This window comes from Ochotona princeps, chromosome 24, assembly GCF_030435755.1.
Source record: "Ochotona princeps isolate mOchPri1 chromosome 24, mOchPri1.hap1, whole genome shotgun sequence".
In the NCBI taxonomy this organism is placed as follows: Eukaryota; Metazoa; Chordata; class Mammalia; order Lagomorpha; family Ochotonidae; genus Ochotona; species Ochotona princeps.
The window spans coordinates 37,111,027-37,138,085 of record NC_080855.1 but is presented as its reverse complement, the minus strand read 5'-3'; the positions used below and the strand labels follow the sequence as shown (position 1 = coordinate 37,138,085).

General features: G+C 41.9%; 1 pseudogene; it reads left to right on the top strand.

Annotated features, from left to right (window-relative positions):
- Nucleotides 1-955: 955 nt before the first annotated feature.
- LOC131483187 (aryl hydrocarbon receptor-like) lies at nucleotides 956-25,962 on the top strand (annotated as a pseudogene).
- The last annotated feature ends 1,097 nt before the right edge of the window (nucleotides 25,963-27,059 follow it).

Here is a 27,059-nt window from a genome sequence, read left to right as displayed (position 1 = left end):
CCTCTCTGCTCCTCCTCTCTCCTACTGTGCACCGTCCTCCCAGAAGGGCTTTTCCCTCACAAACACGATGTCACTTCCCTGCTGTACCTCTTTCATCCAAGCTGGATCTTTCACCGAAACTTCATGATTTACTCCTGAAATTCCTGCACAGCCCTTCCGGTTTTCTTCTCCAAGGCAACTTCCTGCTCCTTTCTTATTCCAGCTCCTCTCCAACCCAACCCTACTAGACCCAGCACCATCTCCAGTTCCCTTAAACCTGCAGTTGGCTCTCCCCTCCTCCAAGTCTAATAACTCAGGGGAAAAAGCATTGTAATGTAGCGTGTTGTATTTGTTCCTATTTTTTTTTTTTTTTTAAATCAAGGCCACACCTAACCTCCAAATATGAACTCCAATGTAGCTTTAGCAAGGCTTCCCCCAAGGACAATCCTGTCCCTTCGATATTTGCAAGCTTTCTGCAATAATTCTTAGCAGAAAGTTCGCTCACTTTCTGTCACATAAGCGCGGTTAAAACTCTTTATTTGGCATCTCTTGAAGCAGCCTAGCTACAAAGAGCTGGCCTATGCAGAATCCAAGGAAAATTCTCCCACAAGGGGCCTTCCACCTCTGCTCAGACCTCACCAAGATGGCCACCGAAGGGCGCCTGGGCGACCTACATCATCACGTGCCAGGGTAAGGGTGGGGCCCTGGATGGACCGAGCGAGTGGGCAGGGCCGCGGAGGGCGGGGCCTTTTCTTATTCAGCTGGTGAGCGCAGCGTGGGGCGTCAGGGAGTGCGCTCCACGCCCAGTGCACGAGTTCCTCCCGGACAGCGCGTTCAGAGTGCCTGGGAGCCGTGGCCACAGGGGTGGGCGGCCGGCGCTCGAGCTCCGCGGCGGGAAGCACCAGGACCCGGGAAGCCATGGCAGCCAAGCGGCAGCACCTGCCTCCCCTAAGGGGCCGCGGCGAGGGTCACGGAGATGGCGGCACCACGGGGCGCGACGACCCAGGCCAGGCTCCTGAAGAAGGCGCAGACCACTCCGCCGCCGCCGGGCCGCTTCACCTCGGTGCCGCCATTTGAAAAGGCGCCTGTGTTTCCCGACGTGAGCCTTTGCGCCCCTGTTCCTGCGTGGCGCGCCGGGACAGCGTCCTGGACAGGTGCAGGTGGGGCGCACGAGGTTCCTCCAGAGCATGGCTTCTGCTGTTGTTGCCGCTGTAGTTCCTCCCGGCTGGCACCAGATCTCCAGGACCTTGCCACCCGCGCTGGGGGAGGAGGGGCTGCTGCCCAGGCGCCAGGAACAGCAACGGTGCCAACATCACCTATGCCAGCCACAAGCAGCAGAAGCCGGTACAGAAAACGTGAGTGTCCCAGACCCCCAAATGCCCAAGAACCCAGAGGATTAGGTCCACCGAACCCGGATTGGAGACCGGACTTTTATTTTTTCTTTCCTCTCTCTCTCTCTCTTTTTTTGTCTTGTTTTGTTTTTCTTTTAATTTCTCAGCGCCCTCTTCTCCCTACTCCACGCCCCGGTTGTGGCTGGTGCATTTTAAAATTGGGCTCCTTCTCTCTCGTGCTTTGCTTTCTGCCCTCCTCCTCACTTCCCCAGGGTCGACGGAGCCCTGGGACAGCACACTGCATGGGTGATAAGTCACCTGACCTGGCCCGCGGTGCCCCTGGCTTAGCACTCCTAAGCCTACTCTGAACTCCCCTTGCAAAAGGTGCTGTGCGCTTTGGCTGGGCTGGGCTGAGCTGAGTGCCGCCTTTCCTGGGATGCGCACTGGGGGGGCTAGTGGGCCCCAGGAGCTCCCTCAGCATGTGTCTGCCTCCCAGGAAGAGGTTGAGAGCTTGCCTGTAAAGGTGTCTTTTTTGGTGTGTGGCAGCTGGCACCTCATGGCACTGAGTCTTCGTGCTGATTTTATGAGGCGCCCAGGTGTCCGGCTGGGCCACCTGTGTGGGGCTGGTGGCAGGTGAAAGTTGCAGCAGGCAGGTCCTCTGTGGCCTTGGTGTTTCGGCCAGGGAGGGAGGGCGTTTACAGTTTGTAAAGATTTATTAAAAGAGAAGTTTGCACCCTTGATGCCTCCTCTCCCCTGTGTGAGAGTGGTTCTAGCAGAGTGATCCGGAACGCAGATTTCTGTTTGCTTTGGTGAGGTGTTTGTGGGGGAGAGGGCAGATTGTCCCAATGATTTATTTCAGGAAATTCAGGGACTCCTTGCTTGGGACAGGTTTTGTTTTGTGAGTCGGTGGTGTTCGCATTTACACCCTTGAGATTTGCACTAACAGTTTTTAAGAATGTGTATCAGAAAACAAACAAGCAAAACTTCACTGTCACTATTACAAACCAGGAGGTTATGTGATAGTTAAAACCAGCTTTGAGTTGAAAAGTGTCATGGTTGTGGAGTTTTCATTTGCTTCAGAACCTTCTGGATCGGCATCGACAGTCATCCTTACCTGGACTCCGATTAGGATTTGAACTGGTGGTGATGCCGTGCTGCTCCCAGGAATATGACCCACTCACTCCCCAGTGCTCTGCCCTGGCAGCTAGTTCTGACACATACTTTACGTTCTGTAGAGTGGGCTTTTCTATAAAAACCTGTCTGCAGTTGATCCTGAATGGGTAAAATTGGGAGGCCTCCCAGACACCTGCTTTGTGTGTTGGCCGATGTAATACACCTGAGTCACCAGAGTGTGGTGGGAGGTGGAGGTGGGAGGGTTGTGTGTGGCCACAGGATGTGAAACTCTGCCTTGTGAGGGTTTAAGAGAGTGGGTTTGAGTCCCTGTCCTACCAAATGGCACTGATGCCTTTGTAAGCCAAAGTAAATGAGCTAGTTAGGCATTCATTGTAAAGGTCAGCATCTTTAGTCTCCAGGTAATATTTAATAAAAGACCTTATATTTTCACACACTACAGTTGTTTGTGCAAGCTGTCCCTTTTATTGCAGTACCTTAACAAGACCTTTTAGTCTACTTCCTGAGGCTTCAATGGGTCCTCGTTTAATAACTGATGACAGTGTAATGTAACAAATGTGCTCTGGGCTTTGTTTTATTTATTTAGATTAGACCTTTATCAGCTTGTTGCTGAACACTGTACATTGCTTCTAATTATATGGATCCTTTAAGTGTCAGTTTGCTGTATAACAAAGACCTGGTGGCATCATTTACATTATGGAGTGAAAGTGTTGATATACTTGCTGGAGTGATATAGTGTCACATTTATGATTTGGCTAGTCGAAGTTCATCTTAGGAGTGTGGCCAGTAAAACAAGCATTAAGTTTAGTGTGAGCTTTTAAATTAATCTACTAATTTGTAGCTCATGGATCCTACAACGTGCAACATTGTCTTGTGAAAGTGCATCTTGTGGGCCCGGCGGCGTGGCCTAGCGGCTAAAGTCCTCGCCTTGAAAGCCCCGGGATCCCATATGGGCGCCGGTTCTAATCCCGGCAGCTCCACTTCCCATCCAGCTCCCTGCTTGTGGCCTGGGAAAGCAGTTGAGGACGGCCCAATGCGTTGGGACACTGCACCCGCGTGGGGGACCCGGAAGAGGTTCCAGGTTCCCGGCTTTGGATCGGTGCGCACCGGCCCGTTGCTGCTCACTTGGGGAGTGAATCATCGGACGGAAGATCTTCCTCTCTGTCTATCCTCTGTATATATATCTGGCTGTAATAAAAATGAATAAATCTTTAAAAAAAAAGTGCATCTTGTTTGTGCTGAAGATGTTAGCACTCAAGTGAGAGCCATTTATTTTACTTCTACAGAAAATACACTGTAGCAAAAATGTAGAACTGCTTTAAAAAAACACCTTCATTAAAGAAATAGATAAAATGTTGGGATTAAGTAAATGATACAATTTAATCTAAAAAACTTTTAAATCTGTAATTGAATTCATAAAGCAAAATTTATTCCCCCAGTGGAAAGTCCACACTGAGAAAATATCTTTATTTGTAAGAAGTAATTTTAAACGTATTACGTTGAAGCCCAAGAAAGTAATTTATGTGTAACCGGCTCTCAGTATTTCCTTCCTCTGTGGAGATCTGGTGGTTAGGAAATGAGCAGCTCCAAAGCAGCCCTGCATTAGATGAGTGTTCCTATACTTCAGAGGAACATTTCAAAGATACCTTAGGAACGGGACCTGCTGAACCTTCCCCCTTAGCAAGCCTGCTCAGAAAATAGAGCAAGTGTTTTTATTGAAACCCTGTCCCTTCCCCTTTTTGAGACAAAAGCCTTTCTGTATATTTTATTCATTTTTATCTTGTGAAGATGGCTGAAAAGCCTATAAAGAATAAAATGAAGTCTTTTCTCCTTTATATGATAATGCCTTATGGTTTCATTTTATTGATGTTTTATCAGTGCAGAAACACTTTTAATGGTGTTTCCACTTTGCATGTTTCTAGATGGTACTAGATGGTGGCAACTGGCAGGTGTTGGGCAGCTGACATGTGCACTTGACAGTGCAGTGTTGACAGTCAAGCCAACCATTGGGAAGGGTTGAAACTGGAAGTAAATTCTAAACCTTACCTGATAGTCTGTTAAAATGCATGCTTAGAAAACATTTGACTTTATTAAGCATGCTAATATTAATGGGAAAGCCTGGTCTTTTCTGCTAGTCTTGTTACATTGCTGTTCATTGTATTATAAAATCATGTACCTCAGTTCTGTAATACTGGTTTACTGAGTTTTGCTGTGATATAATACGCATCGCATGTATCCCAGAATTGTGGCATAATGCTGATTTGTGAATAGGACCTAACGGCAAGGGATAGGTCCTTTCTGTCACCTAGTTGTCCCTCCTCATTGTTGTAAACAGCTTTGTTGAGGTAGCATATGCTTCGTGACTATTGGCCACTTTTGCATGGAACATCTGGGACATACAGTTCAAAATGTTTAGTTACAAGTTACATTTAATGGGAGAAGGAGAAACAGGGCGTAAAAATAGAGAGCACAGGTCCCACATTGGAAGGGGAGGTTGCATTCCTGAGGAGGTAGATCTGAACAAGTCTCCTGTTCCAGAAAGTGAGACGGCGGGGACCCACACCATCACTCCTGCAGTCCAAACCCACAGAACTAAAGTAGTTTGGAACCCACAAAGACTGCCACGGATTCACATAAAGTGGAAACACACTTGTGTTCTTGAAGTCTTTGAGCTTAGAATCTCACAGTGCAGTCGATTCTCCTGGGAAGCAGTAAGAGGCAGCCTCTGATTCTGTTCCCAGTTCCAGACACTGCCGAGATGTACCGCTTCCCGGGTGAGGAATCTGGTGCCGTCCCTGCCTACTGTCCTCTTGGTGAACAGTTATAAATAAGGAGGACACACATGTTTACCAACAGTGGCTTTCTACCTCCAGGCTTCTTTAAAAACTGATTTTCCTCTTTGTGACCCCAGTAGAAATACTGCTTACTGACACCTTGAAACTGTCATGCACCCTGCTTGACTTACATCATGTTGTGATATTCTGATAATACCCAAGAAAGGCTGTGTGTGTGTGTGTGTGTGTGTGTGTGTGTGTGTATGTGTGTAAAGGAGTCTGGGGGTCACATACTGCATTGCTCACTCAGCTGGTCAGTGAAGGAGCTGAGACTGGACATTGGCTCGCAGCTCTGTGTCCTTAGCAACTTGCCAGTAGTGTGCAGTGGTGTGCACATGTCCCCATGTCTTGGGGATTGCGCTGGGCCACTGTCTCTCAGTGTGGTGGCTAAAATCAGCTATTTGCTTTTTAAAAATGTGATTTGTACTTGCTCATCTCACAGGTTGTATTTATTTCCTTTCTACTCAGTTATTGATTAGCTACCTGACACCCTCTTGTCTTAATCATTGCTTTTAATGACTGCATGATACCTTGAGGAGGCCTTGCTGTTATTTCCAGATTTCTAGTATTTAACTAATATTCCAGAGAATACCCTGAGGCATATATATTTTTATGAGGTTTTCTTTTGTTTCTTGGAAAATTCCCAGGATTGAAAATTTGGGCTAGAGAAGTGTGTTTACTTTTAAGATTCAGCCAATTATTATACTCAGATAGTGTCAGACTACTCTTAGAAAAAACTAATTTTGTTATCATTTTGTGAAAGTATTTTCTCCCCTTGCAGTTTGCTTTGGCTAGTTGAACTTACACTGCTGTGTTGGGAGTGTACTCGTGTTTAGCAGTAAGGAATATGTCTATTTTTAGAATTTCTGCTTGCAGTGTCTTTTACATATTGACTTGCTTTGTTATTTAATTTTCCATCATTTTGGAAATGAAATGTCCTTTAAAAATATCCCCCTATTAAGCATTTCCTGAACATTAAAATTAAAATATGTGCATATAAATAGAAAGTAATGTCTTAAGTTTAGTATGTTAGGTTTATGTTTTGACATAATATTGTGGCAGCTTGGACTTTGAGTATTCCTTTGTCTTTTCTTAACTTTTTTCACCTTTCTTAAACCTCCCAGTATCATTTTTCTCACAACTTTTGCTTCAACTCACTTGCAGTGTTACATTTTTTTATTGTTAATTTTGCAAATTACTTGCTATGTTACTTTGTTCTTACTGTGTGAATATTGCCTATTGTTGGAATAAAAGTATGTAATGCCATGAAGTATGCTACCATCAGTATTTTTCTACCTATTTTCACTTTCATATTTATTTGCACCTAGGTTTAGCTGTCACTTAGGTTTGCTGAAAACAGAATTATAGTGTCAGCCCTTTGCTTTTTCTGTTTGGGTATGGTTTTCTGGAGAATTTTGTAGAATCACAGAATAAAAGTGGAAGGGCCTTGCCTGTTTTAAGACCACATTGAGATGCCACATCTCCAAATGCTGTCTTACTTGGTACAGGATGAACAAGCTCCTTAGAGCTGTGAACTGTCTTTTAGGAGTCTTTGTTACCATGTGCTTTCCTGGTGCTGTGCACACAGGAGGTATTCGAGATGTCCTGATTTACCACTGACCATCATTTGGATTTTTTTTTCTCATTCTTGGAGAGAAGCTACTTCTGGACCTCCAGGGGGAAATAGTGGAGAGGAAAAACTGTCCTTGCATAGAAGGAGGGGGGAGAGATCGTAGAAGCAACAGCAATTTCTTGATTCCATGTCATTTGGCAAGTTTTCAGTCTTCTATGAAGTTATGGGCTGTTGATAGTCCAAGTTTCCACTTTGGTTAGCAAGCAAACCCTGTGGGTCAGGACCCTCACAAAAGCAGAGCCTAGCCAAGAGCCAGGGACTCAGCAGCAAATTTCTGACTCAGTCCATGTGGCCCCAGCGACAAGCAGCACTCCCGCTGTTCTCAGCAAACAATGAAAAGTCACCTCTGTGAAATTCCGTACAGCACACGCTTTTTGTGGAGACTCAGAATTAATATTCTGAGATAAGTATGCACTGAAACTAAAGGCAGGAAATGAAGAATGACTAGTGTTAAGAAAGAGCTGGGCTGCACTGAGCATGGTGGAATGGGCGAGGGGTATTGTGGCTGAATGACACTACTTTAGACTTCCTCACCATTGAGTGCTTTCATAGCTGATCTGGAGAAGAGAGAGTGCCCAATGTTCTGAAACTATGAATGAAAGGACATCCAAGCGCAAGGACTAGAACCAAGGATGATTAAGTTTTTAGTAAGGAGACTAAAGGCACTAGATTCAGTCATCAGAGGAAAAGCCAATTGAGCAAACTCATAACTTATGAAAGGGAATCTCGTTTGAAAATGTCCTTTGATTTCACAGGAAGACTAACACTGCATTTTGATATCATTTTGGTCTTATAATGAGTACACAGACATTCACAGTTACATTATAATCCAGTGGATGTGATTTTAGCAATGTTGGTTCAAGCACTGTGTGCAGATGTTGAAGCTCACATTAGGTGGATGTTACAAAGGCTTTACTGAAGTTAGCTACCAGTCGACCCTGGACACTGCTGTGCCTGTTGCCACCTGAAGATGTAGCTCACAGGGCTTCTCTCCCAGAAGCGTGGCATGCAGTCAGCTGGAGGTGTGATTACACAGTTCTGGCCCACAGGTTGGGACAGGACTTTTGAGGTTATGGTTTAAAAAAGAAGTTGCTCTTTTGCCTGGTTACCGTCCTACAGGACCTCTTTTCTGGAGACTTCTGACCAGCAGAAATCCCAAGGCCAATCTTAGAAGGATGTTTTTCTCTAATTCCAGTATGGCTTTTTATTTAGATGATGACTGGCAGTGTACTCAAATGTGGATTTTAAGACAACTCATAAATAAAAGTATTAGTGTAGTTCACATCAACTAATATTGATGGAGGATTACTCTCCATTACTATTTTTACATCATTGGCATGCATGAATATGGGTGAATTGTGTTTGCAACACAGTTTTGAAAAAAATGTGTCAAATGCACTGCTTTGACTTTTATGATCTAAAACCGGAAAGGCACAGTGGGTGTGCATTGCTAAGTCCCCCAGGTGCTTCTCAGCCCTGCCCTGACTGAATTCCTCTGTGCATTTGACTTTGTTCTGTGACTTCAGGATATTGTAGCCTGCTTCTCATGCCCGTCCTGTCCTCTTTCCTGTGACATCTGTCTCTGCCTGTGCCTCTTCTACACCGTCCTGGAGGCTTGTCCTCCAGTCCCCATCCCCCTTGTTAGCACTACCTCTGTCCATATACACAGAGGAAATGTGTAGGGGTTTGTTTTTGAGCCACAACTCTTCACTCATTGTCTTCCTCCATTGCTTCCTGTACCGTTTCATTTTGCTTTGGCACTGTTGATCAGCTCCAGTCATGCATGTCACACATCTAGGCAGCAGATACCTGGAGTCCACCATGATGAAAATCATGGCAAACTGTTGGGGCTTCCTTGACTTTCTGATTGAGACACAAAGTATCAAAACTAATAATTACGTAGGATGTCAAGTACCTTGCCAGGGCACTGTGGATGCAAAAATAGTTTTATGTACATAGTAGTAAGAATCACAGGAAAACAAGCATACACAGTTGGGTTGCTTCATACTTGATGTATAGGAATTTATTCTCTTGTTAAGTGTTTCATAAGATGGATGATAACATGTTGGAGACATGGGCAGTATTTCACCATGCAAGAAAATGGTGTCGGAGCCTGGTGCAGGCTTGAGTACCATGAAGAGCTAACCCAGTGATGATGGCTCCTGAAGGCTGTCTTCCAATTCCTGTCCATTCTTCAGGCCTATCTGGCTTCAGTGATTAGAAACCATGATTGGAAAGCTGTCAAGAGTGTAGGAATCAGTTATACACACTTCTGAATTGATATGGAGTTATTGCTGTAACTCTTTGAATGGAACTGTTGTGTAAGAGATTTGCATGAGATCCAGTAGTCATATAGAAGAGAAGTAGTTCCCGCGCCGCTGGTGGTGGAGGCCAGGGTGGACTTGTTGTCAGTGCGTTTCTTAGAGGGACTTAAAAGACCAAGCCGGGAGATTGTGCCAGCTGTTGGTAATCGAGGTGATTTCTGAGCTTTGTGATGTAACAGGCAAGGGACACTTACGGTGGAGGATATGAAGACAGAGGCTGCACGTGTAGATCATGTGCCAGTCCGCAACTGTTGCATCAGAAGAGTGGCATAATGAGGTGTATGGTTTAGAAAAGAAGTTCCTGGTGGTAGGATTCTAACATCAGCCAGCCCCACCCTGCTTTCTGTGTTCTCCGGCATCAAAATCAGCTTGTTAGAACACAGAAGTAATCTTGTGAGCCCCAGCTCAGCCCTTAAAGTGACTCCCCAGTTACATGAGTATCTGTTTCTGTCTGTGCTTCAGCTGGAAGTGAGCCCCAGCAAACAGAAGTTGCTGTGCTTTTTCAGCCAAAAGAGGCTCCTTTTCCCCAGCCCTCTTCCCCCTCTGCCTCTTGGGCCTTGTGCTTCCCTTTTGCTGTGAGAAATCTCTCAGGAATTCTATAACTATTGAGGAGTTATATAATGAAATAGGCAAGCATTATAATTAAGGAGGAAATGTAGTTGGTCAATTGGAGGAATGCAGGGATTATATATGACTTACATTTAATTCTAAATTCAGTGTGATTAAAGGGAAATAGCTAGGGAAGCAGTCATCAATTTTTGTTACATATGAAATTATGCACATAGTCTGGAGGAAGTATCTATTGTCAATTTATTATCCTTTTTGGTTCAGCTGTGGCCAGTCCAGCTACCTGGGGAGTGAATCAGTGGACACAGGATCTTCCTCTCTGTCTCTTCTTCTCACTGTAAATCTGACTTTACAATAAAAATTTTTAAAAAATCTTAAAAAAAGATGCAGACTTGTGCTCAGGGGGTTCAGGTGTGACTTAAGGGTTTGCATTTCTAACACACACTTAGTTGGAGTTGATACTGCTGGTTTAATTCACCAGCAAGTTTTGCACTTCTTCAGTGTACCTACAGATACTTGATTTGTAATTTATATTTAGAATATTATAAAGCCATTAGTTCTTCTTTGGGTTCATGGTGACCTGTATTGGTATCTTTAGTCTGAGTGTCTGTTTATTTTCCACTTACATAGACTTTCTCTGCACAAAGATTAGGTAGCTTAATATTTACGGTCTAGGGAACAGACACCAACTTGAGGGCAGTAGCTTCAGAGAAATTTCCATATTGACAGGTTTTGTAGCAGGCCCCTTGGTTTTCAGTTCTCTCTCCCCTGGTGTGTGTGTGTGTGTGTGTGTGTGTGTGTGTGTGCATTTCCCATTTGATCCTGCAGGTGTGTTGCACATTATTCCTTTGGAGTGCCTGTGACTCTGTGTTTATCAGCTGTGTAGTCATTTTTGTTAGATCTGAAACCAGAACCCCAAGTTCCAGATGTCTGACACTGTTGTTTACATTTTTTTTCTGACCATTTCTCAGGTAATGCTCTGTTTCTTGCAATCAGAAAAGAGGGTTAAGCTCTGAGGAGTTCTCTGAGAATTGAGGTCCTCAGATGAGTAGTTCCAAGACAAGCAGGATCAGCATTACCATGAGCAGTGAGAATTTTTGAGCCCCTCGCCTCACTGTGGAATCATAACGTCTGGTGCTGGGGCCAGATCCCTGTGGAAGTTTGGAAGCCACCACTGTAGGTTGTTGCTTCTGGCTCCATGGAGAACTCCCCTGATTCTCTGTTTATTCACATGTTGTGTCCCCCAGGTTGTCTCTGACAAATGAGATGTGGTCTCTGCCCTTAAAGAATCTATGCAGTGGAAGCCAGGGAGGCTTTATTCTTTGACTTTGTAGAAATGTATGGGCTTGGGCCCGGTGCAGTGGCCTAGATGCTAAAGTCCTTGCCTTGAAAGCACTGGGATTCCATATGGGTGCCGGTTCTAATCCACTTCCCATCCAGCTCCCTGCTTGTGGTCTGGGAAAGCAGTTGAGGATGGCCCAAAATCTTGGGACCCTGCACCCACGTGGGAGACCTGGAGGAAGTTCATGTCTCCTGGCTTTGGATTGGCGCAGCATCGGCCATTGTGGTCACTTGGGGAGTGAATCATTGGACGGAAGATCTTCCTCTCTGTCTCTCCTCCTCTCTCTATATCTGCCTTTCCAATAAAAATAAATAAGTCCTTAAAAAAAAGAAATGTATATGGTTAAGTCATTTTGCATTTCCATTTCCTGCTTCTCTCTGCCCTATTAAAAAGGGAGGAATCAATGTATTGGTTGTCCCTTGTTTAGATTTGAGGCTACTTGCAGGTAGCCAGGGTAACATGGTTAGTACCCTCTTAAGCAGAAACACTTGTATATGCATGTAATATATGTTTTATATTGTGTGTACACACACACATATGCATGATTAGACATGTGAGCAGTTGTCTAACCCCTCAAGTAAATGAGATTCCAAATGCTCCTTGGTGAAGAATGTGGTAATCAAGGAGTTAATACTTGTTATAAAATATCTTGTTGACGCTTTATTAATGAGCTTATTCCCCTGTTACTCTGGCTCATATGTTTCGTAGTAGAATCTTATTACCTATATCTGTCATTCGTTCATCAGTTATATTGTCTTTAATTCTAGATCCTTTACATTAGTGGTTTTTACATTCCTATTGTGGTGATTTAGTAGATTGTGGGTAAATGGAGGAATCGGTATTTTAACAAGCACATCACACAGTGTGACACAGGGACTGTTCAAGGCCTTGGATATACCCTGGGCCTTACAGTCATGCATTTGTAAAGTAACATTCACATTTTACAAAATCAAAATTGATTTACTATTGTATCAGTGATTGGGAATTTACAGACAGAAAAATTGAAGCATGATTTGCACCATCAGAAGCTACTGAACTGTACTGACCTCATCTTTGTTTCCTAGGAATTAAAATACAATGCACTTAATACCAGTTTCTTCGCTCCCTCAAAAGGAGAATGAACACTTCACTGACAAAAGGATATGTTATGTGTTGAAGTAAAGTGTGTTTTACTCCTAGGTGTGCTTAATGTTATTTGGAAGTTATTTGTAAATACCAGGCTAAATTCAACCAGGGATATTTTCTTTACATTTTGGAAATACTGTACTATTTCACCCTCTTTAATTGATAAACATTTCTACGATTAGTTGGATTTTCTAAGTCTTAACTTCCTGTTTTTGTGCTTATGTCTGTGTGAGTGTAATTTATCTTTCTTTGCCAAAGTAATAAAGAAGATGATAAATATTATTGTTAAATCAATTGAATTTTTGACACTGATTAATGATTTAGAAACCATGTTCCTCTCTGGCAAGATTCATCTTGTCATTTTTCTGTTTATGTGCAACTTATAACAACAAAGTACAAAATAAACTTTATCACCATTTTCTGCATAAATTTTTCATGTTGAATAATTTAATGTTTGCTTTCTTGAAGAGGGAATATTTGGCATGTAGGAAGTGATAGACATCTGAGCTTAGATACATGGAGAAGGAGAGTTCCACATTAGCAAGAAGGAGTATACTTAAATGCATGTGGGGATAAAGCTGGAAACTAGAATATGACATATTTAAACTCTAAAGCCCACCACTGATTGGATTAACTATGTTAGATTGTAGGGTTGTTTTATGAGTTTCTGCATGAGGATAAAGTGGAAACACATTAATGGCTTACTGGTTTGTTCGTACACTAATTGTTCAGAGTCAGATCCTCAGACTTTGGAATGCGGGGTAAACGGGCTGATGTCAGATAACCCCCATCGGAATCAGTGGGTGATTTATTTCCAGAGATCAGTTCTGTTTCTCTGCGTTGTTGTACTTGTAATTCCTAAGAAAGAATGTTTTGAAAGAGCAGCAGTACTGATACTGTGGAGCCGTCCTGCAGGTTGATTGAAAGAGAGACGAGATACAGAGAGGATCTTGTGTCTGCTGCTTCACTACCCAAGGGGCCACAAGGACTGGAGTTGAGCTGATCTGAAGCCAGGAGCCAAGAGCTGCTTGGGAGTGTCCCATGTGGCTGTAGGCTCCCAAGAGCCTGGGCCATCCTCGACAATCCAAGCAATTTGGAAGGTCTCTTCAAGAAATACTGTTGGGGCAATTGGTTGATAGCCTGCAGGAACAAGAAGGTAGGCCCACATCTCTCACCATACACTAGCATCAGATCTAAATGGATAAAAGACCTAAACCTACATCCAGAAACCTTCAAACTTTTGGAAGAAAATGTTGGAAACACCAAGCAAGATTTAGGTGTAGGCCCTGACTTCCTAAAACAACAAAGAAACAAACAAAAACCCACCAAAAGCAATATCAATCAAGACTAAAATAAACAAGTGGGACTACGTAAAACTAAGAAGCTTCTGTACAGCAAAGGAAGCAATCAGCAAAGTAAAAAACAACCCACAGAATGGGAGAAGATGTTTGCATACTACATAGGTGACAGGGGGGCTAATCTCCAGAATATACAAAGTTCTCCAGAACAGCCAAAACACCAAAAACAAACAAACCACTGAAGAAATGGGCAGACATTTTAATAAGGAACAAACCCAAATGGCAAACAAACATGAAAAAATGCTCAAGCTCTCTAGCAATAAGGGAAATCCAAATTAAGACATCAATGAGGTATCACCTAATGCCAGTAAGACTGGCTCACATGCAAAAAACCAGCAGCAACACTTGCTGGTGAGGATGTGGGGAAAAGGGAACCCAACTCCACTGTTGATGGGACTGTAGGTTGGTACAGTCTCTATGGAAATCAGTATGGAGTAGATTCAAACAACTGAAAATCTGCATACCATATGATCCAACAATAGCACTCCTAGGAATATATCCAAAACACCTGTTACATGAGAAACCAACATGCACTCCTATGTTCATAGCAGCACAATCAGTAATTGCAAAAATTTGGAAGCAACCGAAATGCCCATTAACAGAAGACTGGATAAGAAAACTATGGTTCATCTACTCAATGGAATTCTACTCAGCTATTAAACAAACAAACAAACAAAAATAAAATGCATTTTATCGTGACCTATGGGGCCCAACTGGAAACCATTATGCTAAGAGAAATGAGCCAATCCCAAAAGGTTAGATACCACATGTTTGCCTTAATTTAAGACAAAATGATGTCAATCCAAAACATAGTACCTGTATATTGTAATATTATTTCAACCTCAAACAGCCTGTATCACATTCAATAAGATATTGTGAAGTAACCAATGAACAAACAATGTGAGTCAGACTGCTTATGATCTACATCACAGAACTGAAAAACCTAATATGCTTTTAATACCCTATGTTATTCCATAACATAGCGTCAGGAGAACGGAGAAATCTTCCACCTTCTTAGAGTGTGTGAGAAAGATGTTAAGTATAACCTGTCAAGATTGTAGCCGGTAACTTACAGACAGCAGACTCAAATCTGTATTAGACATTAGCAAAAATTATAAGGACATACAGTGGGATTCAATAGCGATCCTGGCAGCCTCTTAACAGGAGGTCATATGCACAGAGCAGGGCTGGACCCCACAGTGGAGCAGGACGGGGGAGCCTTGTATCCCAACCCTGGAGATTCCCGGGTCCTCAGCAAGGACTATCAATATGGGCACAAAGGATTATATACAAACTGCCAAGGAGACCATGGGGGAATTGGAGTGCCCTCGTAGGCTGAGAACTCTGAGGTCATCCATTCCCTATCGGATCTCCCACATGGGTTGGAAGAAGCCCAGATCCTTCCTCTCAGGATCCAATGTCATTGGAACAATGGCCAGGAGCCCTGAGCGGTCCTCAGAAACAGAAGAACAGTAAACTTCCTTCAGGACTTGGGAGGGGAGCTTTCCTTACTTAGATCCATCTTTGGTTCCACACACTCTCTTGCAATGAACATCAGGGTCGCTCTGGAGCGCCGCCCCCCCCCCCCCCCGCCAAACTATCAGATCAAATAGACAGAGACCAAAAAGGAAAGCTTAGAACAGACAGGAAGCAGTCAGCTTGGACTCAATATACCTTACTAGGTAGGACACAAAGATTAGTTACTCCTTAGTAAGATATTGAAGATTTCTCTGCACACCCCTCCTAAAACTGTTCTGCACCTAAACTGTTAACATATGCCTTGTTAGAGTTATAACCCTGTTTGGACTATCCTAAGATTCGCCAAGTTCAGTAAAAAATCACACTTGAATACTATAAACTGCTAAATATAAAAGTGAAAATAGACATGAGACAACTTAATAGTACCCTGTAACCATTTTAAGGTGTATAGCAGTCAGTTGTGTATAAGCTAAAATTGAAATGTCAGTGAACAAGTGGAGAAGCATTCTTAGAACTGTATGATGTCATGACTTACAAATCTAACGTAAGCCTAGTGACGGTGTGAATGATTTTTACCCCAACGTGAGAGAGTTCTAATTTTGGGAGGAATATCTCTCTCAATAATTGTGTGGTTGAGTTTTACTGCTCACCATTGCTCGTTGCTGATCCTGAGGTGCAGATCTGCAGACATCCCCATCCTTTGTGGAGGCCATATTCTGAGGGACCTTCACCTGGTAAGTAGAATAGATTGGACACAGAGGGAAGGGTTCCTAGCAGCTTCTTGCAGATACATGAAACTTCAAAGTTATGTGGTTAAAAGCACAGTGGACTTATCCGAGATTGTTTTGGACAGTGTCAGCTGACATCTTATTTGAATTCTTCAGTTTCATTGTTAGCTTTGGAATGGGAAGCTGTTCATTGTATAAAGGGTTACTTGGCCAGTATAGTACCAATAAATGTGGATATTTCAAATTACCTTTTTTTTTCCTCCCTTGTTACCAGAGGATTTCTGTCACAGTCCTTTCATGTTGCTTGAAAATCTACCTACTCATCTCATTGCTTTTTTCTCTTTCCCATAGTTACATTAAAGTCCTCCCCTGTGGACAGAAATGGAGGCCGGGATAACTGCAGACCAAAACTTAGAGAAGGCCTGAAGTTGCAAGAAGGAGAATTTTTACTTCAGGTAAGTTTTAGCAGGTGAACAGAAAAGTTCACCTTTATGTAAACTACCATAAAGGTGAAACGTGAAAAAAGTACTTGTATTATATGAAGTAGATTAACTAGGAGCCCAACTGCATCCTGTTGTACTTCAAATAGCAAGAACTGTTAGGTTAGTATAAAGATTCCCATTTAAGACATTGTAGTTACACATACTTTATTCAGGAGTGCAGGTCAGTTAAAATAGTCGCATCTTTTTTTAATCAGAATTATAATTCCTTTTAATATGAGATTACTATTTTAACCCCTTTTGTTAAGTTATTAAGATAATTCAACATTATTTTTTCATAGCTTCGAGGATCATCTTGAGTTCTAAGATCTTCGAAGACCTTGTAAGATCATGATAATTAAAACACTGATGTATGAGATCAACATGCAACTTTTTTGGCCTTTCGGTTTTATTTGTAACAACATTTTTCTAAAGAGATTTGATATGGTATCTTAGGTTGTAATTTTGTATTCTGCCACATACCAATTTACTACTGTGTATTTTTTAATTGATTGAAAAAACTCCCCCAAATAATGTGAACCTGATCAATTAACAGTATTCTGTAGACAAAGAAGATGTTTTCTGCAGGAAGTAATACCACAATAGTATATACTGTTACTGCCAGCAAAATTTATTGATGCTCCTTTTTGCTGTATTTATTGTTAAATATTCAACTTCCTGGTGTGTATATTCAACATTATTTCTCCAGGCGAAATCTCCATGGAATGCATACACTTTCTGCAGTTAGTGACCCGAGAATGCAGGTTTGGATAAAGGGTCCACATCTGGCATTCTGGGCAAGGCAGCAACGGTGGTCAGCCTGGTCACCGAGCTGCCCTGAATGGGCCTCCTGAGATCTCAGAGCACATTGTCTGTGTTTTTGAAACATATTATGAAATTGCTTAAGATTCTGTTTCACTGAGTGGGTGGGGGAGTTCAGCCCCTTGATGCAGTGAGCCATTTGCAGAAAGATTGATAAATGATAGCTATTTTCTTTGTTGTCAAGTCCACAGAAATATCACCTGCACCAGAGAATCCAGCGGTGCAGCAGGGAGGTCGAGAGAATCGTGTAGTTCATTTGCCTCACCTGCAGTGCAGGTGCTCAATGAAATGCTGAGCCTGGGGCAGTCTTCCTGACTCCAGGACCCTGGTTTTCACCTGTGTCCTCTCACCTGTGCTCTAGGTTATTAAGTGTGACTTGCTAAGTATTATTTGTGTGGCTCTCTATAATTCTCACAGCAGTATCACATTAACCAGTTTTTGCTCATTTGCACACATTTGCAGCAGTGTGCCTTAGCATATGGAATGCCAGCTCTGGACTGGGCACTGGATGAGAACAATCATTGGCCACCTCCTAAAGTGAGAGGTGTTTTTTTTTTCATAGTGGCACTAAAACCTAAAGGGGTGAAATGTTGCTCAAGGCCACACAGCTTGTAAGAGCCAGGGGTAGGAGTCCAGTCCAAATCTGATGACACCGTGCTCTCCATTTATTGAAAATCAGAGTTTTGGAATGGTTGAGCAATGATCACACACTATAGGGTAGAAATAAACTCCAAAATAAACTCCAGCCGGAAACAGTGAGTTCCTGTAGAAATGAAACATAGCAATAAATACTGAAAGTGACCTCATGTTTGGATATGACCCAAGAGGAGAAAAGAGCCATTAACACTAACTAGAATAATAAATGGAAAAAATAGAAAAAAAGGGTATAACTTTCAAAATAAAGGGAGAAAAGATACAGAAAAGGATAACTGACCCAAAACAGGCAAAATGGGGAGAAAGGGAGCCATGCTTCAGATAGAATAAATAAAGAATAGCACAGATAGCCAGATAGATTGAAAGCTACATATAGTATTAGTAATTGCATTAGATATTAATGGGCAGATTTGTTTGCTCATGTTTTGTGTGTGCATTTGAATTGCATGAATATGTATGTGTCTGTACTGTGGTTTCTATTAAGTATTAAATTGTTTCAGAATAACTTGAGGCTATCTGAGTCTCACATTGCATCAGTGTTTAAAGTGTCTGTCTACACATGTCTACAGCAGCTGGAGCAGAGGCCAGAGCTCAGTCCAGGACCACGATGGGGGGGGATGGCAGGACCTTACAGACTTGACCCACCCAGGGGCCTCCTGGAGTCTGCACCCGCCAGAGGCAGAATCAGGAGTGCCCTAAGATGTAACACGCTGGCTCTCTGATGCTGCACTGGCATCTTACCCAGGGTAACCACTTGGTGGAATGCCCACCCCAGCTCTGAGTTGTTCTTCATCCAAACTAGGAATGGATAGATTTGTCTCAGCCCAGGAGTATGTGTGTCTATGAGGTGTAATCATCTGGATCATTGTAACAGGAAGATTTTTCATAGATATAGTTGGCTATGTTTGAGTATCATTGTCACACTGCTAACTTTGTGACCTTCCTACTATAGGCACCGAAAGGCTTTGTGCTGGTTATCACCATAGATGCTTTGGTCTTTTATGCTTCTTCTACTATACCAGATTACGTGGGGTTTCAGCAGGTAAATATGTTTTCTCTGATAACAGTCAGAAGTAAAGCTTTCCAACATAATAGTATATAACGTTTACTTTAAGGACAAACGTAACCATTCAAATCTGTAAAGTATCAGGTAAAACGTAGATGCTATAGAACATAAAATTATCTTTGTAGCCAATATATTTTTTCTTAGAGCTACATATACGATCTTGTGTAAATCTTTAAATCTGCAAAGATCACTGTTATTGTATTAACTAATCTTATAATGAATAACTATATGTAAGTATATTAATGTTCTTACATTGATCATCTAAGAGTGATTAATTCCTGAATCACAGTATTGTATTGTATGTCAGTAACTTTCGGGTAGAGTTTAGAAAAGCTAAGAAAATCATGAGTAACTTCTAGATTGCCAAGGACTGAGGACAACCATGAAATGGATGAAGCAGAGGGGTGGGGGGAATCCCAGTGCATAAAAAAATGTATCACATAATGCAATGTAATTAATTAAAAAAAAAGGAAATGCAATAAAAATGTATGTTAAAAGAAGCAATGCTAGCAAAATTCTGTTTGGACCTATAATTATGATTTATGTGGATTATTAAAAATACTTAAATAAAGTGATCTTTAAGCTGACTTATAGAGTGTAGAGGGGGGCAGGAGGAGGGAGAGGGAAGCACTGTGTGTAATGGACTGGGTCCTTGAAGGAAACAATGTGTTTACATTGACATCATTGAACACTGGAAATGTATTGAACTGCAATGTGTTTGACTAATCTGAGGGGAAAGAACATCAGGTAATTAGAGAACAGGTGGTAAGTACAGTTGAGTGCTTGCCATTGTTAGATATCTGGTTTTCAAGCTGTCGTGTGCATGCGGAATCACCTGAAGAGCTTACAGGCTCTGGGCTGCATCCCCAAGTGCTCTGGTTTAGCAGGTCTTACTGAGGCTTGGCCCTGGGTGTCTTACAAGTGCACAGGCTGCAGGTCTTACGAGCACTGTCTGCCTGGCAAGGAGAGAGGCTGTTTTCCAAAAACACAGTAGAAGCCAGGCATAGTACATGCCACAATATGTGTTTCAGAAGATAATTCTGGTGCTGTGTGTGTATTGACTGCCATAGAATTGGTTTCATGGTGGAAGATTAAGTTTCTGGAGAGAGATAATGGAACCTTGATATTGCCACACAATCTCAATTTTAATGTTCTTGTATTTAAAAGAAAATACATTGTTGTCATAGGAAAACCTAGAATTTTAATGAATTGCATAGCTATGTTATTCATGATATCATATGATTTAAAACTGTTGCAAAATTGGAACAAAATAGACATTTTCCAGTATTTTTTCTCACTTATAGAATGAGTAAGATATAATGTTTAAGAAATAGTCATATCATAAATAGGAGAGAGTGTAAAGCAACATTTAAAAACTGTAAGCTGTGACCCATTACTGAGTAACACAGTTGGTACAGTGGGTCACCACAGAGCTTTCTTTTCAGATGTTTCAGATAGAGAGAAATAGGAGGGCATGGGGAAGGGTTGGCGGAATCCCAGAGCCTGTGAAACTGTGTCACATAATGCAACGTAATTAATAAAAAAGTAGAAATAAAGTAATATAGAATGTACAATGCTATCACTTATAATAAAGTTTTTCACATTTATATGATGTCATACATCAGAGTGTGTATAAACTTATCCATACCGATGACCAAGTTAAATTCAGCATCAGCTACACTGGGCGTTAAACCCTTTGCAAGCAGCAGACCTTGGCCAGGGAGCTGATGGGAAGAACATCTTCCAAAAGATGGTGTTGAGGGGTTCTGTGAAAGAAGGCTTAGACTCTTTAGGGCATAGAGCCCCAGGCTGGCATTAGGAAGAATGGAAAGGCGTGAGTCTGTAGCCTCAGCCAGGACCAGGTCACAAGGAGCCTGGTGTACTGAAGTGACATTTTTATGTCACAAGGTGTCACTAGATGTTACCCAAGGATTGTAAACCTCATGAAATGTGGAAAGAATGTACAAGGGTGAAACTGGACTGTGAGTAGACTTTCTCTTTACAGTATCCCAAAAAGTCAACTAACATGTACAAGTGTAAGAAAACATTTCCCAGTATAAAAGTGTTCTCAGAAACCTGTGAAAGTGTTAAGCAAGCCAAAAGGTGTTAGAAGACGTGGAAATTGCTGACAGTGATAGCTCAGGATAGATAGAAACCAAAGTTCTATGCTGCAAAGATATGCTGTAAAGTTCTATGCTGTAAAAACTGCAATTTTCAGTTTTTATTGGATTTTTGGAAAAAATTTGATTTTTCATAATGTATTTTTTAGCAATTAATATTTTAAGCAAAATGAAAGAAAAACTTATATTGTTTTTTCTATCTACAGAAACTGACGCTCTACTCAGCCAGCCTATTACAACCCGGACCAGCTTCCCCCAGAAAACTCCTTCATGGAGGGGAGCTTCATATGCCGACTGAGGTGTCTACTGGATAACTCTTCAGGGCTCCTGGTAAGGTGTCAAATGTTAGCATGCTGGCTTTCACTATGGAGGTAAAACAAGAAAATCCAGTGAAACCAATTTTCTTGTATTATACGTTTCTGATTTTAAAAATCTATCTTATTTACATAGGATGAAAACTCCGTAAATGCAGATTTAGAAGCATATTGCTACTTTCCATCCTACACTACTTTTGTTTAAATTTTGTCAACAAAGTAATTAAAAAAGAAATGTGGGTGTCTTAGCTAGAATGTTACCGACTAGGGTGAAGGTTCAGCAGACAATACCATAGCCTTGTGAATAGTGATTTCTGTGCAGGGCATTTAAAAAGAAAAGTGACTTCATAAACATTAGTTCAGACCTTGAGTGTCTCCCAGAATTCAGAAGACCCTGTCGTTTAGAGCCACAACAAAGATTTGAAATGACATGGAGCCTTGGAGTTTGGAACTTCATAGAGTGAAGCTGGAACATAATTTTGTTTGTTTTTTTAGATGTACTTTTGTTTGAAAGGCAGATTTATAGAGAATAGGAAAGAGAGACACTTCCATCTGCTAGTTCACTGCCCAAATGAGTGCAACAGCTGAAACTAAGCCGATCAAAAGCCAAGATCCAGGAACAACTTCTGGGTTTCCCACATGGATGCAGAGTCCCAAGGCTTTAGGCCTTCCTCTAGTGCTTTCCAAGATCATAACCACAAAGCAGGATTGGAAGTGGAGCAACTGGGACATGAACCAATGCCCATATGGGTTACTGGCACTTGCAAGTGGAGGGTTAACCTATAGAGCCACAGCCATAGCTTTTTGCTTTTTTTTGTTCATTTGTTTTTTGAAGATTTATTTATTTTTATTGCAAAATTACATCTACAGAGAGGAGGAGGGACAGAGAGGGAGGTCTTCTCTCCAATGGTTCACTCCCCAAGGGTACACAAAGGCTGGAAGGAATCCAAAGTCAGGAGCCCAGAGCCTCTTCTGGGTCTCCCAAGCAGTGCAGGGCCCCAAGGTCTTGGACCATCCTCAACTGCTTTTCCAAGTCACATGCAGAGAATTAGATGGGAAGTAGGGCTGCTGGAATTAAAACCAGCAGCCATATGGGATCCTGTCATGCGCAAGTCAAAGACTTCAGCTGCTAGGCTACTGTGCTGGGCCCGCCCTAGCCTTTTTTAGTAAGAGTATGTGTAGCATCTCGTATTTTAATGCCTGCTCCATGGGAAATTTGTGCCATTTGATATGTGTCCAGGACATGGTTGTATATTCATGTCTGCAGAATCTTTATGTGACAGCCGGTGCTGTCTCTCTCTGCACTGGTTCAGCACCTGGCTGTGTGGCACTGGGGGTTTGGGTCAGGTTTTGGAGTGGAAGGATCTGTTATCCTGATTGTCTGCTTAGGCCCACTGAGTCCAGTGGGCGCAGGAGGCCACTCTACATAGGTTGTACGTACATATTTCATTTGTGAATTCTCTGGAAACCTAAGCAGAGAATCAAAATTTCAAATTTGGCTTTTCCAAGCAATGCTTTTTGCTTGTATGTTTACTTTTTGTTTTACAAATTTATTTATTTTTATTGGAAAGGTGGATATACAGAGAGGAGAGACAGAGAGGAAGATCTTCCGTCCGATGTTTCACTGCCCAAGCAGCTGCAATGGTTGGAGCTAAGCCAATCCGAAATCAGGCGCCTCCCCCAGGTCTCCCATGCAGGTTCAGGATCCCAAAGCTTTGGGCCATCCTTGACTGTATTCCCAAGCCACAGAGAGGGAGCTGGATGGCAAGCAGGGCTGTCAGGGTTAGAACAGGTGACCATATGGGATCCCAGCACGTTCAAGGCAAGGACCTTAACTGATACACTACCACGCTGGGCCCATATGTTCATTTTTGAAGTTACCCGTGCCAGCCCACCGGTGAAGTTGTGCTGGGGGTAATTTTCCTAGCAGTGTTGCTCAGGTCAGCTGTAGGAGCTGTGAGATGGGTTCTATGTGTGGTAGATGTTTTCCTCCTGTGTTCCTAGGCAGTTGGTGTCAGACTCATCCCTTCGTCTGGCTGATGTTGTTTTAATCAAGCAAATTGACTGGGTTCATCCTCACAGTGTCTTCATTCCCTGCTTTCTAAAATTGTGTATTTTTTTCCAACAGGGCTCTGTGCTCTTTATTTGGCTTCATAATGGTTCTTTTGGGTGTTTAATAAAGCTGTGTTTCTTTTCCCTTATAGGAAAGATCATTATGATTTTTTGCAAGCCAAAAATTAATACACACTTGATTACTTCATCATTGTTAATTTACTCAGGAAATGTATATTGAGTACTTAGTGTACAAAGAGCTAGTGGGTGAGGTTGATGGGGAAATTAGTGCTCAGAGAATAATTCCCGTATTCCTGCTTAGACCATTGGAAGCAAAGAGTAGTTCTCTTACTGGTACCTTTGGTACATTCCTCACACTGCCACTTGCCTTCATTCTAGCAGACCTCTGTGGAGAGAGGAGCAGCTGTTCTCAGTCTTAATAACTTCTGTGGAATTATCAGGAACCCTCAGAGCAGACGTGATGCAGCCCTTCGGTGTTAGTGGATGGTTCGGTTTGGTTTGTTTTTTTAAGGCAATGAACTTCCAGGGAAGGCTAAAATATCATCATGGACAGAATTAAAAAAGAAAGGATGGCTCAGTACTCCACCCCAGCTGGCTTTGTCTGCCATAGCTTCTCCTCTTCAGTTACCGTCCATCCTTGAAATCCAAAACAAAAGTTCATCTTTGGAACTGAACACAAGCTAGACTTCACACCTACTGACCGTGATGCTAAGTGGAAGTTTTCACTTTCATTTCATCCAAATATGTTTTGTCTTAGTAAGTCTCGCTTAACATATAAAACATATGTATATAGATAATAATGTCATATTAACTTTCATTGTGTATTCTTTCAGTGCATCCTTTTAAAATGAAATATTTCCGGGCCCGGCATGATAGTGTAGTGGTTGAAGTCCTCAGCTTGAATGTACCAGGAATGCATATGGGCATCGGTTTGTATTCCAGCAGCCCCACTTCCCATCCAGCTCCCTGCCTGTGGCCTGGGAAAGCAGTCGAGGACGGCCCAAACACTTGGGACCCTGCACCCGGAAGCAGCTCCTGGCTCCTGCCTTTGGATTGGCTTAGCTCCAACCGTTGCGGCCACTTGGGGAGTGAAGCATCAGATGGAAGATCTTCCTCTCTGTCTCTCCTCCTGTCTGTATATCTGCCTTTCCAATAAAAATAAATAAATCTTTAAAAAATAAAATAAAATATTTCTTTAGGCTCATAAGTTATGTAAACTGTTTTGTAAGTAGAACACTTGAGAGAGAAGGAAATGGGTTTGTATTAATAAGACTCATTCTCCTGCTTACACGTGATCCTGGTTTTGTTTACACTTTAACTATGCAGATATTTGATTTTTAGCCCTAGGAACTTAGTAGTTTTCAGAAGATTATGCAGTAGTTTAAGAGTAAGCTTTCAACCCCATGCAAAGTACACCAGTGCTTTCCATTTTCTATTTCAGAATTCAGAAATGTGAGCTGAAAATGTCACCAAAAAGGGAACTAAGCATTCTGGATTTTTATTCATGGCTTTGTGTTACATATATAGTTTGCTCTGATAGTTCATCTAAATTTCAGAGTTTTATTTAGCAGAAAATAATTTAAATCTGATTTTTGTATCTATGAGCAAAAGGGCACAATTCAAATAGACATAGTGGATTTTTGCACCTTATCGTGTGAAATAATGAAGTTGATGATGCAAAACATTTAAGAAAGGAATATAATTGATTAATTTTTTGGGTGTTTGTACTGAAATCTAATTTCATTTTTTACCCTGTTGTCCGACAGAGGTCAGATTGTCCAGGACTACGCAGAGGCCAAGTTGTACATGAGAGGGTCAGGATATCCATTAGTCCATGCTGCCGACATGCTGTATGTGCCGAGTCCCATGTCCAGAGTAAGTTGGGGCTCCCCATAAGTGTGTGCCAAAGTGTTCCCCAAAGGTGTGCAAGGAAACTGCTTGGCTGAACTTCCTCTTCAGGCTGTGCCATTACAATTGATCTGAGTTACATTCTCTGTGCATCGTCTCCTTTACAGAATGCGGTAGGTGAATTACCACAAAAATGACTACTTTGGTCAATGGTTTTACTTGGGACTTCACTAGTGGTGCCATGATGATTGATTAATCTATGTTAATAGAGGATTAAACTTCAAAATTGTGAAGTTCTGAGCTATAGAAAAATAGGGTTGTGTTTGAAATGAAAATAGTTTATCTTCCATGTGTTTATCAGAATTGCCTGCCTGGTATTTAACCTTCCCTTAAACATTTTAAATAGCAGATGTGGTGTACAACAGGAAGAACAACCTTGAATAACAGATTTTATGATTCTCAACATACTGTATTAGAAGTTGTCAAGATAGTAGCCTGTTTGGTGATAGAGGCATCCAGAAATATGTCAGAGGGATTTTGTTTCAGAATTGTTCTTTAAAATGTTCATCGGGAGTTTGGTCATTTACTTTTGTAATTTTTCTTTTTTAGTGATTAAGATAGAAGAAGGTGGCCTAGCAGTTTTTAGGCTTCTGATGAAAGATAATCGATAGACCTGGATCCAGTCTAAAGCACATTTTATTTATAAGAAGGGAAGTCCAGATTTTATTATTGCAACTCAGAGACCCCTAACATAAGCACAGACTCAGAGTGTCTCCTGGTTTCCTTTTTACTGTAATATCGATTGGCATAGGTCCTCTTACATGAAAACTTAAAAGCAATTTTAGGAACATTGAGTCTGAAAATGGAGATTAAAGTAACATATATATGCTAAGAAAGAGAAGGACATCAAGGAGAGCCACTGAAACCGTGGAATAGGCAAATTCTATCGAGTGGCCACATCGGCAGAGTAACCAAGGGAAGCTCCTTGGTTCATCCTCAGCCAGTGAAGGAGAGGTGAAAAGATCATGCCATCTGAAAAATAAAAATTAAAAATCCTAGTGTTTTGCTATAATCACATGCACTAAGTCCAGCACTGATTTGGGAGAATTTTCCACATATTCTGGAAATGAATCCTTTGTCTAATATTTGTATTACAAACATCTTCTCCCAGTCTGGCAACTTGTTTCTTGTATCTGACTTGAGATGAGATCAAGGTTGATGTGTACATATTTGGCCAATCAGGTTTACTGCAGACATTTAAAAATGCTATCTTCTCCCACACTGGGAAGCGTTTTCATCAAAGAAAACACTTGGAAGCTGTGGTTCTGCTCCCAGATTCTTTTTTTTTTTAAAGATTTATTTTATTTTTATTACAAAGTCAGATATACTGAGAGGAGGAGAGAGAGAGAGGAAGTGGAGCTGCCAGGATTAGAACCAGCGGCCATATGGGATCAAGGCAAGGACCTTAGCCACTAGGCCACGCTGCCGAGCCCTCCCAGATTCTTTTAAAGTTGTCTGTTTTGAACCCTCACATAGTCTTTATTACTACATTGTCAACTTTGATATTTGAATGCGCATCTTCATTTGGTTTGTTTAGTTCTTGTTCTTTTTCAAGATGACCTTGCCTCTTCTTCCCTGGTTGTATTTACAAATAGAGTTTAGAAATCCATGGAACTGGTTGGGATTTGAATGGAATTTTTTGAAAGTGTAGATCATTGGGGAGAAGGAACACCATAATAATGCCGAATGTTCAAACCCAGAATCCGGTAGATGCATGCACCTGTGTGCCATGATGCTGAGCAGGTGCACAGCTGTGACCTCCCTGTCCAGTCATGTTGGGATCTCATCAACT